Below are 16,521 nucleotides of genomic sequence, written 5' to 3' on the forward strand. Positions count from 1 at the left end.
TGTTTATGCAAACAGCTTTGCTTCATATTCAGCGCTACGGTATTTATGTGTTTATTTTAGGACTGGGGCTTTAGGCTGTCTTAAAATATAATTCTGTGTACTAGCACAAACTGTAGAATAACTGTATGATAATCAATGCTAACCAAATAGAGCCGATTAGATTTTTTTATGCYTCAGACTTTATTAGCCATTAAGGCTAATGTCCAGCACATGCAGTAGTCTCTTACAGAGTATGTCTAAGTCATGTTGTCATGGGCAGGCACAACCTTTGCAGGCCCCCAGCTTGTGGGGGTTGCAGCAGAGCTGACCATGGAGGGAAGAGCCAGGGAGCCTTTGGACTGTGCTTGGGGCCAGCCCAGAGCACAGGCGGAACTGATTTGTGCCTGTTGCAGAAGGAGGRTGTTCTGTACGTGCAGCTCCCCTTCGTTCATCCACCAGAATGCTTTATTACCAAGGTGAAATCAGTGAATTATTAGCATTCCTTGCAGTTTTTTTTAAACTTTATTTACAAAGTAATAAAAGTAATCGGTATTTCATAAAATTCTTTCCTAATGTTTTTTCCATGTAGGCAGTTCTTAAATTACCTAGGGGTTRTTTGCAACTAGGTAGGGATCTGGTTAATGCAACTGTAAAAATGGGCAGAGATGAACATAACCTCAAGATTTGGCCTGCCAGACTGGGAGGGTCTGTCATGAGGCTGTCMAATAATTTGTATACAGATCCTGAACTAGTAGGGAGGAAGGGCTGCCCTTTTGTAGGTTTGTGTGTGCCTGGTCATGATCATGCCTTGCCTTAGAAGATATAACTATGGAGAGGAGAGGAAAAAAAAAAAAGAGAAGAAAAAACTACCTCTTCTGTAGATCCTGAATTATCAGCAAAAGATAATAGAAATGTGTTTTCAAAAATATTATGAATGCAGTGCTTTTATGTCTTAAATCCTGTACAAAGAAATAGGATTCTAAAAAAGTAGATCCTGTAGAAATGTTTTCCCCCAACTTTTTATATTTTATTAATTTTATATTAAATTTTATTCTTATGTCCAGTTGCATTCTATCACCTAATGAAAATCAACTAAGCAAAAAAAAAAAAAAACTGGCAGTGGCATTTCAATTTGAGAGTAACAAGACTATCAGGATTCCAGGAATTTTAGATCCAACTCTGAAAGATGAATAGAAATAGGGAAATAACTGCCACAGTCAAGGTAGACATGTTCAGAGAAAAGGAAAATGTGTTCCTCGGGAATATAATGAACTAAATGCATCTGAAGTGAATGGATGTTTATTTTTAAGGCATAATTGGGAAAACTACCTCTAGGTGTGTGCCCTCCCTGCCACTCCCAATGCACCCCCATGCACTTTGGAGTCCAGGACAAGAGAGAAAAAATGTTCCAAATGCTGTTTTTGAGGAGAAAAAACAGCTCTCTTGATACTMTTTTAGTAAGTCCTAATGCAGTTGCTGTACTAAAGCAATATATCTGTAATATAAGACTTAAATTTCTTAGGAATAAAATAACGTTATGAGTGTTAATGTAAAGAAACACTGTGSGATGATGAACCAGATGAGAATAAAACTTGCCTATTTCTTCATACTGCAAACTGAAAGGCAGTAAGAGCAMACAGCCAGCCAGCGCACATGGAAAATTTGACATACATGTGATCTAAACCTTCTCTAACTTACATAATGTGATTATAATTCTCTTCCAAAATAGCGGGAAGTGATTGATGCATGTTCAGCTTGGGATGGAGCAAAGGAGTTTGCAGCTTAAGTTACAGCACAACCTACTCGACTCTTATCCATTGCTGGTAGAAGTGGCTCTGCGCTTTTACATGTTTAATTATGTTAGTTATTGAATGGCAGCTTTTTACTTCTYGGACCGTTTTCCCCACTGTATCTGTGACACCTTGTTCCACACCTGCCTTTCTGAAATACTTGAAGTACCTTCCACCAGTGAAAAATGTTACATCTGCAAATTKAATTATTGTTCAAACTGCTTCATTCAAACTATAAAGACAGAAATGAATGATACAAACTTGAGACAAAACTCTCCAGCACAATATGTACAGGATGCATTTTTTTTGCCCTATAAATGCAACAGTAATTTTTTTCATAGCTTTTTCACTGCCTCAGTCAGAAGAGGATTATGTTTTCATGTAGTTCTCTACTTGTGTTAAATACTTGAAGTAGATCTTTCTGATTGTCAGTTTGCTTGAGGGGATGGGACTGGTTTTCATGCCTATAGCAGACTCTTGTTCCATATTCCTTTACCAAAACAACTGCTTAGCAAACCATCTCTTCTGTCACGATTTACCCAAGGTCTGGAATGCCTTGCTTATGAGCGTTCTGGTTTTCAGTCTTAACACAAATTTAATGGCTACTTTTGTATTCGACTAGCTAACTGATCCTTTGCATTTCCTATCCTAAAAGGACTCTTAAATGATGCTTGATCAACTTCAGACTCTCTCATCCTCTTAAAGCTTTAACTTCTCTCAGAAAAATTCACCTCAAAAATTTGCAGTTTGATAGAGCTTGAGTGCTTGTGTTCCCTGAGTGGGGAATGTTCACCATGTTATCAATAGGTATAAAAAGATATTTTTTTCTTAAAGATAGTTTCACTGGTATTTTCACTGTCTACTGAACCACTGAAAATTATTGAAAATCTTTAAGGTCCTTATTAACTCTGCTTATATAAAAGGTACATTGCTGAAGGTTCTCTAGGGACTTTGTATCACAGGCTTACTAACAASACTTCAGGTCTTTGTTCTCACTGTAACGTATGGTGTTTCTATGTTGGATTAATCATTTGAAGGGAAATAAATACAAGATTATTTTGCCCTTAGCTGCTAGGCTTTGGACAATTTTCAAAATCCAACCTTAATCTGATGTCTGCTTGTGTTTGTGAGGAACTTAAACATCCAATAAATAGCCATATGACTAAAAATGATGAAAGCCATCCTACGTTGTGCACAGCAATCCCTAAAATCCAATACAGTCTTCATGGATCACATCTGGCTAACTACAGATGTGATGTCAGGTTTTCTTATAACATGATGTTTTATATAAGTGCACCTTACCTAGAAATACGTTGCCTAATTGGCTGCATTTCAAAATGTCTCTTTATGGAAGTATGTTAAAATAAATTTACTACATGGTATGCTTAGTGGAAATACATATATATATATATATGTATATATACATATATATGTATATATATATATAAAACTGTAGGCTTATAGACTACTGGTATCAGTCAAATACATCTGTATTTTTGGAGAGGAAGGGATGTGTTCCAACTAAATCCTTACTCATACTTTGTGCAGTTGTCTCGCCATACTTAATTTGCCAACTCCATACCCAAACTTATTCACCTACTATTTAAACAATCACCTAAGGCTTTATTTGGTTAAACAGAACCATTGCAGGTTGTGTAAACTGGAAGGACTATAACATTTCTTCTTTTTTTAAGATCAAAAATGTTATGTACTCTAGCTTTAATTCTGTATTGTGGAATATTTTGTATATGTATTCTACACTTTATGAACCAAGATTTATTGTAGAGGAAGCAATTGGATGTTTGAGAAGATCTATTTGCTTTGACTTTGATTCTAAACAGCTCAGTGGAATGGAAACATTTAGTGGAACCATGAAGTGTAAATGCTGGTAAATATAGTTTAACTGTTTCAAACGTTGGACTTTGTGGARGATACTTGTTTCACACAGCTTGGACTTGAACATAAAAAAACAGGCTTTCTTGTGAAATTTTCATTTCTGAGTAGTTAAGTGCATCTACTTTTGTTCTGTGCCCTGCTCCCCAATTCTGTGCCCAGAGCATAGTCCTGTCTTGTAGAAGAACAGAAGAAAGTCTTGTTCAGTGACAATTTTAATGGAAAGGTTTTGTGTAAAGATGACATCTTTACCGTGTTCTAATATGCTTTACAACAGCATAAAGGTAACACATGGCTAGGCATATTGACATAATATTTTGACCTCTGTGAAGTTGATAGCTCTGATTTATTGGCAGCGACCTCTAGTTGCCGTAACGGAGTGGTTTCAGTAACAACAGATGATGATAATAGCATCCCTGGATGCTTCCCTTAAGTTTCTCYGGATAGTTCCACAGGAACAGGGTCCCCTGCAGTGTGTAACATCCCTTCTATTTCCTTAGCTTATTGCTGCAAAATATATAGCTTACTTGATCTGTTAAGATAGGACCTGTATAAACTGACTGGTCAATGACAGCAGTGATATTYATCTAGCTGGAGTTTGTCTAAAAATCTTTATGCAGGTAACTTACCTTTCACTTTAATTGACTTTGTGAGGGCTTTTGCCTCTGCAGGCTCTTTTTTTTTAACTTCAGGTATCAGAGTATTGCCACTGACTATATTAGCTCCTAAAGCCTCAGTTAATCTATTCAGTAACTTTCTTTTCAGCAAACATTACTGTTAGTTGCAAACTGTTGTCTACTGTAATTATTGGTGTATTTGTAGGTATTTAATTTTCAAATGGAGTTTTATGCCTTCTATATTTTGCTAACGCATTCTGGTGATACTAAATATTTAAACATTTAAGAAATATAAAAGACATGTTAATGCATCACTTTAAGATGGATTAAAACCCTGGAACTCTAGGCTAACAGAAAATGTCCTTTCCCTCTTCTGCCAATGTTGTACAGTATGTACAGATAGTATCAACTTAAAGCAATTTTTATAATACTGCTCATTTATGCAGACCCATGGCTCTTGGTCTGTATGGAGGCTCTTGGAGGAAGAATACAAATAGCAAAAGAACATAAATATTACCGAAGATCCAGTTGACTGGTGAAGCTGTGATTGTTTTCAGGGATCAAATTTAGGCAGAAGACTGTTGGCTAGGAAACAAAAAGAGGATGAAAGAATTGTGAGGAAGTGTGGGGGAAGCAAAAACAGTAAGGAATTCCTATCTGGTCTTGTATCATGCTTGCATAGAGAAGTAAGAAGTCCTTGGCTCATCTCTGGGTATGTAACAGGTGATATCAATGGAATGAAAGCAGTTAAGAGCTAGGAAGGGCCTAACTCATAAGCCCTTCATCTGGGACCTGAGTGGTAGCAGAACAACTGGCTTGGTTACTGACTAAGGGTAATGAATAAATAATAAATGGTGTAGTGTGTGCTGGGCTTTAGTTTGTACTTTCTTTCCAGAAGAGCAAGGAATGAACCTCATCAAAAATGCCTGTGGTGACTCCTCTTGTGACAAAGGGTTTGAATAATGCTGGGAGGATTAGAAGATACCAGGGCCACGTGCTTGCCCTTCTGTGCTTCAGTGAAAGGTGAAGCAGAGGTATCAGTACCTGAATTACTCAGTTTAGATTTTGAGGGATTTTGAGTCCCTAGACATGATTCTTGAGGTATGAACAGTGTTTGGAGCCCTCGCTAGTGCAGGGAAGGATAAGACCAGCTTCTGATACTGGCCTGAGCTTCTCCAAAGCTAACAGAAGGGAAACATGGAGCAAAAATACTGCAAGCCATGGCATTCTCTCCCAGTGAATGCTCTCCTGCAGTGGCATCTAAGCAGCTGCTGAAGTATCGTGCAGTCCATTTGGTCATAACAGATGATGTATAATTTGGGTAGAAGTAGATATGTGGGAGGAGTAGCTACAGGTATSCTGGTATACTGGTACTGTAATGCTACTGGTATCCTATTGTAGGTTGTCCTACAATAGCTATTTGGATTATTTGGTAGTTGGAGACTTAGAGAGCAGAAAATKAAAGTATGCTTGTGAAGTGGGAGTTGAAGCTCTAAGATGGCAGGTATTTTATCACTCTGGTTGTCAAGAAATGTCCTCTAAAATCTCACACCCACTCAGATATTGCTATTTTTGAAAATAATTATTCCTGAACTTCTGGGTTGGACTTCAGTAATACATGAATTGTATGTGTATCCACTAACCATGTAACGGTTACTTCTCCCTCTTCTCTATTCATTATTACTCCTATATTACTACATGCTAATACAGGCTTTAGAAAAATGAGCCAATGTATTCTGCTAATAGGCTCTGAGGAAAGATTGAATATTCTGCACAGATGTTAGTTATGATCTTTCTAAGGCTCTCATCATGTGATTCAAACACAAATATTTACTGGACATAACAAGCTTTTAATTATGATTAAAAAAGTGATAATAGTACTTGCTGATGACAATTTGCTAACAAAACCTTGTTACTAGATGGGTATGAGTAAAGCCTAGTAGTGTCAACATTTTTCAACTACAGTGAATTTTTCAATTACAATGACATTAAAGGCCATTGATGTCATGTCACGATTTTCATTTGAYGATAAGGGTTCCAAAGGGAATTTTTATTATGGTAGCTGTGATTTTTGTCAAATTATACATATTTTCAGGTAGACATATGCATACACCAATGCTAAGTAGATTTCTGSGCTTTTTGTTTCCTGAAGATTGAGAGTAAATAACTTAAAATATTTTATAACATGCACTTATTTCTGGTTCACATTGTTAACCATTTACAGACCTTTTTGCTTTGCATATTTGTGTGGTTATATTTCTTTGTGGAGATATTTCTTATCAGTCATTAAACTGGTAGGGTTTGTTGTTTTTTCATTTTATAATTGCAAATAATATTGTTTTGGAGGTATCTAAAAAATAAAATATTGCATAAAAGAGCAGTCAAAGAACAGGCACAGAAAGCTGCACAAAACGTAAGGAATTTTCTGGTTGGCCTCGTTGTTAAAATTGCCTGCTGGGCTTTTTGTTATGAGAGCTGACAGAAGAAATGTCAAGTTGCAAGATGACTGCTGTCTGAAAGCCAGAAATGTGGCCTGAATGTCTCAGTAACCCAGAACTCCTGGGCTTCAGTAAGAAGTGTAAACAAGTTCCACAAGTTCGTGGTTTTAAATATCTTTGGGTGTTTGCTTCCTGAATTGTATGATCTTTTCCTCAGAACAAAAACCTGCTCTGTATCATTAACCGTTGAAGAGCCTTCTGTGAGTTGGTGTGAGCTCCTAGTAAACCAATTAAAATCTCATAACCAAGAAGCAATTAAGCACAGCAAGTGTTCTGTATTTTCCTTGAAGACAAATGATGTGTCTGTCTACCTTTCTGTTAACTGAGATGTAGCCCTAAGGATGGGCTTAGTCACCCTGCATCCCCTTGCCTGTGTATTTTCTACATGCAGAGCTGTCTGCTTTCCCATTAGTCTCTGCTGCCTAGGACTGGGTTGTGGTTATCTGTGAGATAGCTCCTGAGGATTAAGCTGCAGTGTTTGTGTACTGTGCCCATCCCTGACTAATGTGTTCTCTGTAACTCTCCTAAAGGAAAATGCTTAGAGGCAGAGACAGGTGACCAGGTTTCTCTTCGAACAGGAACCCAATTGTTTAAAATGGACTGAGTAGCAACCAGGAGCCGAAATAGGGGAACAAAGGAGAATTCCCATCTACCTCTTAACCTCTATAAATCCTCCTCCACCTCTTCCTTCCACCTGGAAGAGCGTTCCACCTCTTAACCTCTATAAATCCTCCCTGCAAATGAATCCTTGGAGGAAGATGACAGTTTTTGTAGAATCCCTTATGATTCTTGATTTCAAGAGATGGAATATGTGTTTTTATAGGAGGACTGTTTTTCTTTTTAGAAAATGTATGATTTAGAAGGCTTAAAGTAGCACTGTGCTAATGACTGCAATGCTCTGAAGTTCTAACAGACCTTTGGTGAGTTTTCATTGGGTGTGTAATCTACTGGAATCTRTGAACACTTTGACTTCCTACTGATTTGTGCACTTAGTTCTCATAACCTACGGTAGCTGAGAAAAGTGTATTGCAACTTGGAGYAAGTTGTATAGTTTTCTCCTCAGTTGACCTGCCAAGGGTAGCTGTCCTTAACAGTGGTTAAGACATTTCAAATGAGACCTGAGTCAAGTTGTATGCAGTTTTATTCTTTCAGGTGCATCCCTTTATCTGTGTTCAGTAGCTCCTGATTGCAAACTACACAGACATTAAAAAKGTAAGCAAGCAACCAACCATTCTGCAGAACAGGTAACTCTAAGACAGCATGTACAACCACTTCCAAGTCTGCAGGGTAATGTCATAATGCCAGACTGCAGTCTGTGTCAGGTAGTACATAGGGAAAGGACAGTTTTGTAGTTGTCTAAGTGGTAATCTTTGACCGATTGTGGTGTTCTGATATAAATTCATATTCATCATTAACCTACATASATATATATTCACATGCTTGTAATACCAGAAAATAAATTCAGGACTACAGCTACCATGGAATATCCATTTATTCCTCCTCCACTTCTGCTTTTTATCCCATTCTTCTGAATTATCTCTTCAAAAATATTTTTCTGAATGCAGCAACTCACTGTAGTAGGTCATTTAATCTGTTTGTGTGCAAGATCTCTGTGCTGGCAGTTAGCCTCGAGCTGAGCTATAATTCAGTAATTAGGCTCTTGTTCTACATAKGTATTGATGGGTATTCTATGTCTATGTATCTGTTTAGTACCCTGGCAAAACATAAACATCATCTGACACACAGAATATTGATTATGCTCTTTAAATGAGTAACTCCACTGAAGCTAATTGCTTGCATGTTTGTCATTGAATCAGTTTAAACATTCATTGCATAAAGCAGAGTAACTGTCACCGTTTTTGGTGTCTTTATATTGTCAGAAGAGGTGATACCAGATAAGTGACCTCATCCTGTGCAGACAGCTGAAGAAATTCAGGTATTCAAAACCACTTCTTGTCCTCAGGCAGGTTTCACAGGCAGCTAAACTGGCATTTCAGGGTATGAATAGCTTGGTTGKGTTTCTGGAGGAGCCAGCAAAGACCGGATAATTAAGAGGAAAGATGGAGTATTAAAGTAGTAAATGTAAAGTGTGTTAAATTTGTTGGAAGGAGAAAGGCTACAGACTTGTGGGGAACTCAAAAGGAAAAAGAAATGCAACTAGTCTGATGGATTCTCCCTCAATCTAGTTACTGTCTGTGTAGCACCCCATGTCTGCTGGCTGACATAGAAACAAAGTCTCTTTGACAATGGATAGCAAGAAGTACCCTCAAGGAGTAATTTCATATTGTAAATGGTACTGTCTTTGTGCTTGGAAATTTTGTACTTTTACACATGAAAGACTAAAGAGATGTCTTTAAATGTAAGAGAGGACTTTAGAAGTGATTTGAAAGTAAAAGCTGATGCAGCGGCAGGTAAAGAGAACAGTAGCTCAGATGACCAGCGGAGGTTTGCTTGTTGGGAAAGGAAATGAGTGGAGCCAGTGAGTGTGGAATGTGTAGCTAGTCGCACCCCCTCGAGTGCAACTTCCTCAGAGTTCTTGTATATGTCTTGTATATGATATGTATATAATCTTTAAAGAGTAACTTAAATGCCAACCTGTGAATCTCAACTGGCAGTTCAGCACAAAGCATTAATGCAAAGTTAAACAGAAAAAGTATATATACAAAGGGAGTTAGTAACTTAACAGAAACATAGCATCTTAAGTAATTTTGCTTCCAAAGCAAAATTTAAAAAAAAATCAAAGAAAGCAAAATTGGCAATACTGTATCACACAGTTCAAGTGGAATAAATTAAGTTTCTTTTACYTCAGTATGTTTTTTTAATACACTGCAGTTCAAATGTTTTTGATCTGAGATGTATGAGAGTAGTTTCCATGACTAACACTTGTCCTCTGGAAGCTTTCTGGGTTCATGAATGAAATGAACTATGATGTCCTCTTATTTATATATACTCCTGCCTTCTATTTCTAGTTATTAATGCTATGGAATAAATATTTAGAATATTAAACCATTTGACAAGTTTGATAGTGAGCTCCCCTGCCACTCAAACCACTGTCTTCGTTTTTGCAGTTACAGTGTTTGAGGCTTGTTCATGACTTCTCTTCATTACTAGCTGAAATTTCTTGGCTTGTATGTAGACTCATATAGGGCATCTGACAAAGCTCTTGAATCAGAATGACAGAGCTACAACTAGTGTTTGTAGATCTTACTTGAAAGACAAAACCCAGATTTTTAGGTATCAGAACTGCTGGTGAGGAGCTCTGTTGCCATATAGCCTAAGAATAGTTTACGGGCTTTGCTAGATAGAGTAAAAGAAATGGTTTTCTTACATTGCTAGCTTTGTTCTCTGTTYTATGTCCCTTCTGTGTATCTTTCATCTTTTTTCTTTTGTCTTTCAAAGCTCCCATAGGATTCCCCTCCATTTTTCATCCTGTTTGTCCTTCACCAGCGCACACTGCAGAGTCATCATCTGCTCCCATGCAGAGCTGCTGCTTCAAACAGCCTTTTGCTTTCTTCTGTCTGGAGCAAAGCCATGTTGTGGGGAGAGGGCCGGAGCCTGCCTGAGCACATGCTGCCGTAAAACACACTGCCTGAGAAATGCAGGAGGCAAGTTGGGAACAAGGCCCTACTCCTGGCCCCTCCTGCATGTGGGCCAGGAGATTGGTTCAATTTTATATATTTTCTTTGTGGAGAGTTGAGTATCTTTTTCCATGATGCTTGGGGCAGAGAGGGAGGAATTCGGGTGCAGGGCTTGCAGCTGCTGGGTTTTAGCGGGGCTGCTGCAGTGGATCAGGCTGTGGGCCAGGCACACACACAGCTCATGGCCCTGTGTTCAAGCTGTCCTGTGTGCCTAGAATCCAGTTCTGCTGACTTAGAGGGCTCTGGGCTGTGCCCTCAGTCCTCTCTGATTAAAGACCAACATTCACTTAAARCTGAAGGGATACCATTTTTGTTTGATTGCTGTGTGAGATATTTGGCTTTGAGTAAGAAACACAATTGTTAACATTTGAAAGCAGCTTCACTTTGGTCTTGCAAAATGGGAACTGAGAGGCAAACACACATTAGAAATCTGCAAGGGTATTCCAGTATTCTCTGTTAAACTGGCATTATTAAATGTTTCGAGCCTACTTAGTAAGGCCTCACTTTGTCAAGCTGCCCTGTGAGACTTCCCATCTGCAGAAGCCAGCTGCACTTGGGCAGCCACGCAGGGCACCAGAGTTCACTTGCCAAAGCCAAAATGAGCAGAGATGAAGTAGCTGCATAAAGCCAAAACTTCTTTTCTCAGCAACATACATAAAACCAGAGAACTGGGTGCATTTAGGACATAGTTTTGTAAATGCAYAAACCTATTAAACTACATGAGACCACTCAGATGTACAGAATTAAACAGAAGTGTTTGTCATTAGTATGAAAATGTTTGTAACATCTTTCCTCATTAAGGCATTTTTAAGAAGGAATAAAATCTCTGTACAGACTTGTCCTCCCATTAGCAAAATTATTTTGCTAGGTTTAAGTTTTATGTTTTCTCAATAGTACAAAAAGACGCTTGTAATWTACCCTGATGGTTTGCTATGTAGGAATAGTCTTAAGAGACTACGAGCTTCAGAGGTATTGCATTTGTGCCTAACTAATCTGGTTTGAAATGTGTTTTTTGTTCCTTATCCCTATTCATACGGCATACAGTCTAGAGTTTCTGTAAAAACGAGGGACGAGATGAAAACGCAGAGTCTCGGTGTAACAGTGCTCAAGAGCAGCATTAAGAGCGTRTTAACTATGAAGGCCGAGCGGTGCGCCCGGCGGCGCGGTCCGCTGCGGAGCGCGGCGGTGCCGGGGCTGCAGCACCACCTGGCGCGGCGGGGAGCACTTGGAACAGAAGTCATCTGTCAAGATTGGCCTAATAAGATGTGTGAAATAAAACACTTGATCGTAAATGGTGAAATTAACGGCCCTAAGGGGAGGGTGTGTACGTTTATCTATCTATTTGTACTGATGTTCTCTTGAAATACTTGATTTCTGCAGTGCTTTAGGTGAAGAAAAAATAATTGCCTGCTAATGGGAGATGGTTTTTAACCTAAGACTGACCCTAGAGAGAGAGATTGGTAGCCCCAGCAGTTTCTCTTGAGATGATAGAATTACAGCTCYTCCAGTTCTGTACGAGTCACTAATGTTCTAGGGATTTTTATCCACTGGTTGCCAGTTACTTGCACAGTGTAAGCTAACAGCACTGTGCTTTGTGYATGTATGTGATATAATTGCAGAGCAGATGGGCACAATATGACTTTTACAAGAAACAGCCATAGATTTGTAGCCAACTTGAAAATAAGAAGGGGTCATCCCTGCCGTTATTATTGCACCCTTTCAGACAATTCCTAAGGGATCTCTCTATTCAATAGCATATTTCTCTTAGTGGTTTATTTGGATTAAAGTAAATTGTGAAATGTAAATATGTTTATTTCAGAGGAAACCTTGCTTAAAAARAAAGAAGCTTTATGGGAGAGATGCAGCTGTCTGAAAATCCTGGAAACATCCTAGATGATAAAATTCTAGCATCAGGAATGCTCTTGTGCTTTAAGTATACCTTAATGGATTTGGCCAACTTGAAGTTCCTGGCCAAGGCATCAACTTCAGAGCTGCTCATGATTTTCTTCACTGCAAAAAGCAAGGAGAAATGCATGTGGAGCTCAAAAACAGGTTAATTATATGGGCTGGCACATATCCTCAAAATCTGAGTGGGATTTTTCTGATAGGAAGCCCTATAGAAAGTATTCAGTCAACACAAACAGCTGTGTGCATCAAATGCTAGTAAGAAGCAATGTGAGCTATGCAACTAAATACCATACTGATTTATAGAGAGGGATGAATAAGAGGCTGACACTCTACCGAGGCAAGGGATAAAAGTAGGTTTCCTGTATGTTGTTTCTCCTACACTCTGTTTCCTGTCTATTACCTTGATATGTGCATTCATTTATCTATGAAATAAAGCTGTTTGGTCTTTTGTGCTGCTCCATTTCACTGCGACTCAGATGGACTGAAAGAACAGCTGAATAACTTGATATTGAAAACTTAAAGGTCATGAATATTGCATGTAACAGCTGTTTCCATTGGAAAAAAAAAAGATGTAATCCCATTGCCTAAAAATGTCTGGAATGTGACAGTTGCTTGGTAAAAGTGAAGGAAAACTGGTTTTAAACAGCCTTTCATTTCCTAGGAAAGACCATATTTAGAGTTTTGCATGATTGAATCCTTAAGGGCAAAAGCTAAAAATGCCATTTGTCTAGCTATTTAATCTCTATGAAATAATAAAAATGCAGTTTAGAAAAGGAATTTCTCTGCAGAAGCCTTACTCAGCTTTTGCTTTTTCCAAAGCATTGTGAAATGGTAGAACAAGAGTCTGACTCTACTTGGAAATTTTCAATTATAGAATATAACCCTGAATGTGTCAACTCATACTTTGTAATGATAACACATTGAGCATTTTCAATTGGATGCCAAGTTAGAAAATTGTGGGTGAAATCTGCATCTTCATCTATTTTGTGAGCTCCTTTTTTAGAAGAAATAAGGAGTATGTGTGCTTTCCAAACAGCCCTATTCTTTATTTTCTAAAAGTATTTAAAAATGCAGGAAAGAACAGACTAAACATTCAGCCTTTGCTGCCTGAAAGAGGAAGGTGTGCTGTGACAAGGGATGTTTGATAGATAAGCAGTAAAAAAATGATTTAGTTTCTCAGTGGCTCAGTTAAATGCCAGTAATAAAAATGTCAAAGGCAGCATTCACAGGTATTTCCTTTATGAAAAGGAGATGTTAATGTACATTTTCTCTGTGCCTCAGGTCTATTTCTTCCCTTTTCCCCCTCTTCTAAAGGTATTTTAAAGTAAATACAAATACATTCAATAGGGCCAGTACTAGGGAAGAATTTGTTTTGAAACTTGATTTTTGTGTGTGTGTGTTAAACTATAGCAATACTCAGGCTGCAAAACCCATCATGATAGAATTTGTTTTGTTCTTGATCTGTCTGTTTCCAGTTGATATTTTCCTTTATGAAATGTGAGAGGAGGGAGATTTAGGTAAATTTAGGGGAAATTATGGACAGCTGCATAATGAAAATTCAAAATAAGCAGTGTGTGCTGTCAGTCTGTTAAATTCTGTTATCAATTGACTTAAATTTCATGGAGGTGGGTTGTTTGTCCACTCTGTTATTTTGATGTGAATGGAGTAAAACCATTGATTCTGGTACAAAAAAAAAAAAAAAAAACAGCACCCATAGCTCTAAACTCAGAGCTATGTAGCATCATGCACTTTACCTATATTTGATAATACTGTAAGTCCTGTGCAGATGTCCATGATGATCTCAATGCACAGGTGCACTTGAGTGGATCAGTAAATAACACTGACCCAAAGCTGAAATCTTTTGTCCCTTACCAAGTCCCATCTGAGGATCACAGATGTACAGTGGGCTGCAAAACAAGTGTTGTGTTTTTTTAGTGTTTGCTTGTTTAGTATGGATGCTTAGTCACTTAAACCCTGCCGTGACATTTAGCCACCTCTGGTTTCACAGAAAGAAAGTCCTTTCTGGGTTTGAGAGAGGTTCTTGTCGCACAGTATCACAGCTTCTTGCATGCAAACATGCAAGTTTGAAATGAGAAGCCTTCTTTACCTCATTTCTGAAACTTACCCTAAAAAAAAATCAAAGAACTAATTATTCAAAAGACCAAACCCAGCTACTTAGCATCAGTAAGTCAAACTGAGTAAGCGTTTTATGAGTGTCACTCCATTGAATTTCTGCATGTTACCCAACCTTTCTAAGAGTATTCTTGTTTCAAAGAAAGTGTATATTTTATTCACCAATTCTATGTGTGAATTGCTTTCTTTTGCATCCTCTCTTTCTATTGTACTGAGCTACTAGGAGCAAAGTTCTTTAAAAATGCTACACTGAAATCATCTAGCTCTGAATTGTCTAGTCCTAGCATGTAACATTTATTGACAAAAATGTCAGCTTATCTATATTATTGTGCTTATCTGTTTCTCTGTAGATTTTATATGCTGTTTATAGTGTTACTGATAAAGATGGTTGTCCATGTTGATTGTCTGCTCTTTAGCATACCATAGCTACCCTGTTCATCCAGCTGTGCTCCTTCATTCCTGGCTATGGCTCCTGTCTGGAACAGGCGGTTCTCTTGGCAAGGAAGATCCTGGACTGCAGCACAAGCGGTGGGCAGGGATTTGCTGCTTGGAGTTCCCTGGTGCTCCTCAGGAAATGYATTTCCTGCTATTAGCCAGATAGGAATCAAGCTTCACAGTCAGCCCTGAGCTGCTGATCCTTGCTTGTACTTTCCCAGSAGTTGACAGGCTGAGCCCAGGAAAGGAGGAGGCACTTGGTGATTCATAATGTTTCCTCACATCATGCTGCTGTTACGTGGCTCGTAGGATATATTAGATGATAAAATTTTTAATTAGGCAAGATTTTTAACCTTGGAAAAAATATTTTATATTGTGAGGGGGATATAACCCTATCTGCATCCTGTTTATATTTTTTAGGTATGTACAGCAATAGTATTTTCCTGTGGAAAATATGAATTAAGAAATAATTTGAAACCGAAATAATTTTATATTTTAATAATAGTTACATACTCTTCATCTTTTTTTAATCTAGACAGTATTTCATGAGACTGATCCAGGTAGCATGTTGTGGGCTATGACTTGAGTCCKTATGTGGCAGCTTTGGGGTAACCTGGAAATGCTGCTTCACTCTAACATTTCTTTCCTCTCCTCCAAAATTACAATCAAGGGGGCAAATCTGTTGTGCTGTAGTGATGTGTAGAAAGTTACTAAATGATTTGGAATAGCATGAAATTTTCCTAGGTATTCTGTATCTCCTTTAAAAGAAATATTACTATTTAAATGGCATTACTGTTATGTTTTTAGAAGAACTCATTTTGTGTGTGCTTGTGTGTCTGATGTGGAGAACCAACCTCTTCATATTTCTGGAGTTTCTCACGCTTTCCTGTTTTTTTCAGTTCCTCACAGTCCTACAAAGGCCTTTGACAGAGTCCTGAACAAGCTTTTGAAATGTAATCAGGAAAATGTAAACCATATTGAGACCTGGTTCTACTCTTACTTGATTGTGTGTGTGTGTGTGTGTGTGTGATGACAGGCTTCAGAAGTTAAATTGACACTCACTGTTGAACTGTGTTTCCAGAAAATATGACTAAATTGCAAGTTTAACACATTTGCCCCTGTAAATGCTTGCCAGACTTAGCTGCTTAGTCATCTTAGAGTGGGAAGTGGATTAAAGACATCAATGTAAGCTGCTCTTCTGAACAACTTTGGATTTATTTGGTACAAAATTCACAGTGGCTGGTGGTGGCATAGCTGTAAAAGACACATTTGAAATATTTGGTTTACAAGTAAGGGGAGAAGGGAGACAACAGTGTTGCTGCCTGGTCTAAAGTTATTGGCAGGGTGTGCTGGTGACCAAATAGCAGCAAAATGAAATCAGCAGCCTAGAAAACAAGTAGAATTAAGTGCTTATTTTTTTCAGTATATTTGAAACAAAATAGAAGCTTAAATAGAAGTTTTCTCCATCAGTGAAGCATGTGAATTCTGTCCCTCATTCTCTCACAGTTTGCAAGCCTGTGACAGAAATTAGGACATTTCCAAATTATGTCTGATGAGTCTGATTTCAGCTTAATAAAATCTTTCTTCGACACCAGGAATTTTTTTACTGTTAAGGTAGAAGAAAACCTTA

The 16,521-nt window shown here is 38.1% G+C and overlaps 1 protein-coding gene across 1 annotated transcript in view; it reads left to right on the forward strand.

Annotated features, from left to right (window-relative positions):
- Positions 1-16,521, forward strand: part of AKAP6 (A-kinase anchoring protein 6) — a 251,165-nt gene that overhangs the window by 53,777 nt on the left and 180,867 nt on the right. The window lies entirely within an intron of this gene.

This window comes from Nothoprocta perdicaria, unplaced genomic scaffold (assembly GCF_003342845.1).
Source record: "Nothoprocta perdicaria isolate Ctin4 unplaced genomic scaffold, notPer1 scaffold_8, whole genome shotgun sequence".
Taxonomy (NCBI): domain Eukaryota; kingdom Metazoa; phylum Chordata; class Aves; order Tinamiformes; family Tinamidae; genus Nothoprocta; species Nothoprocta perdicaria.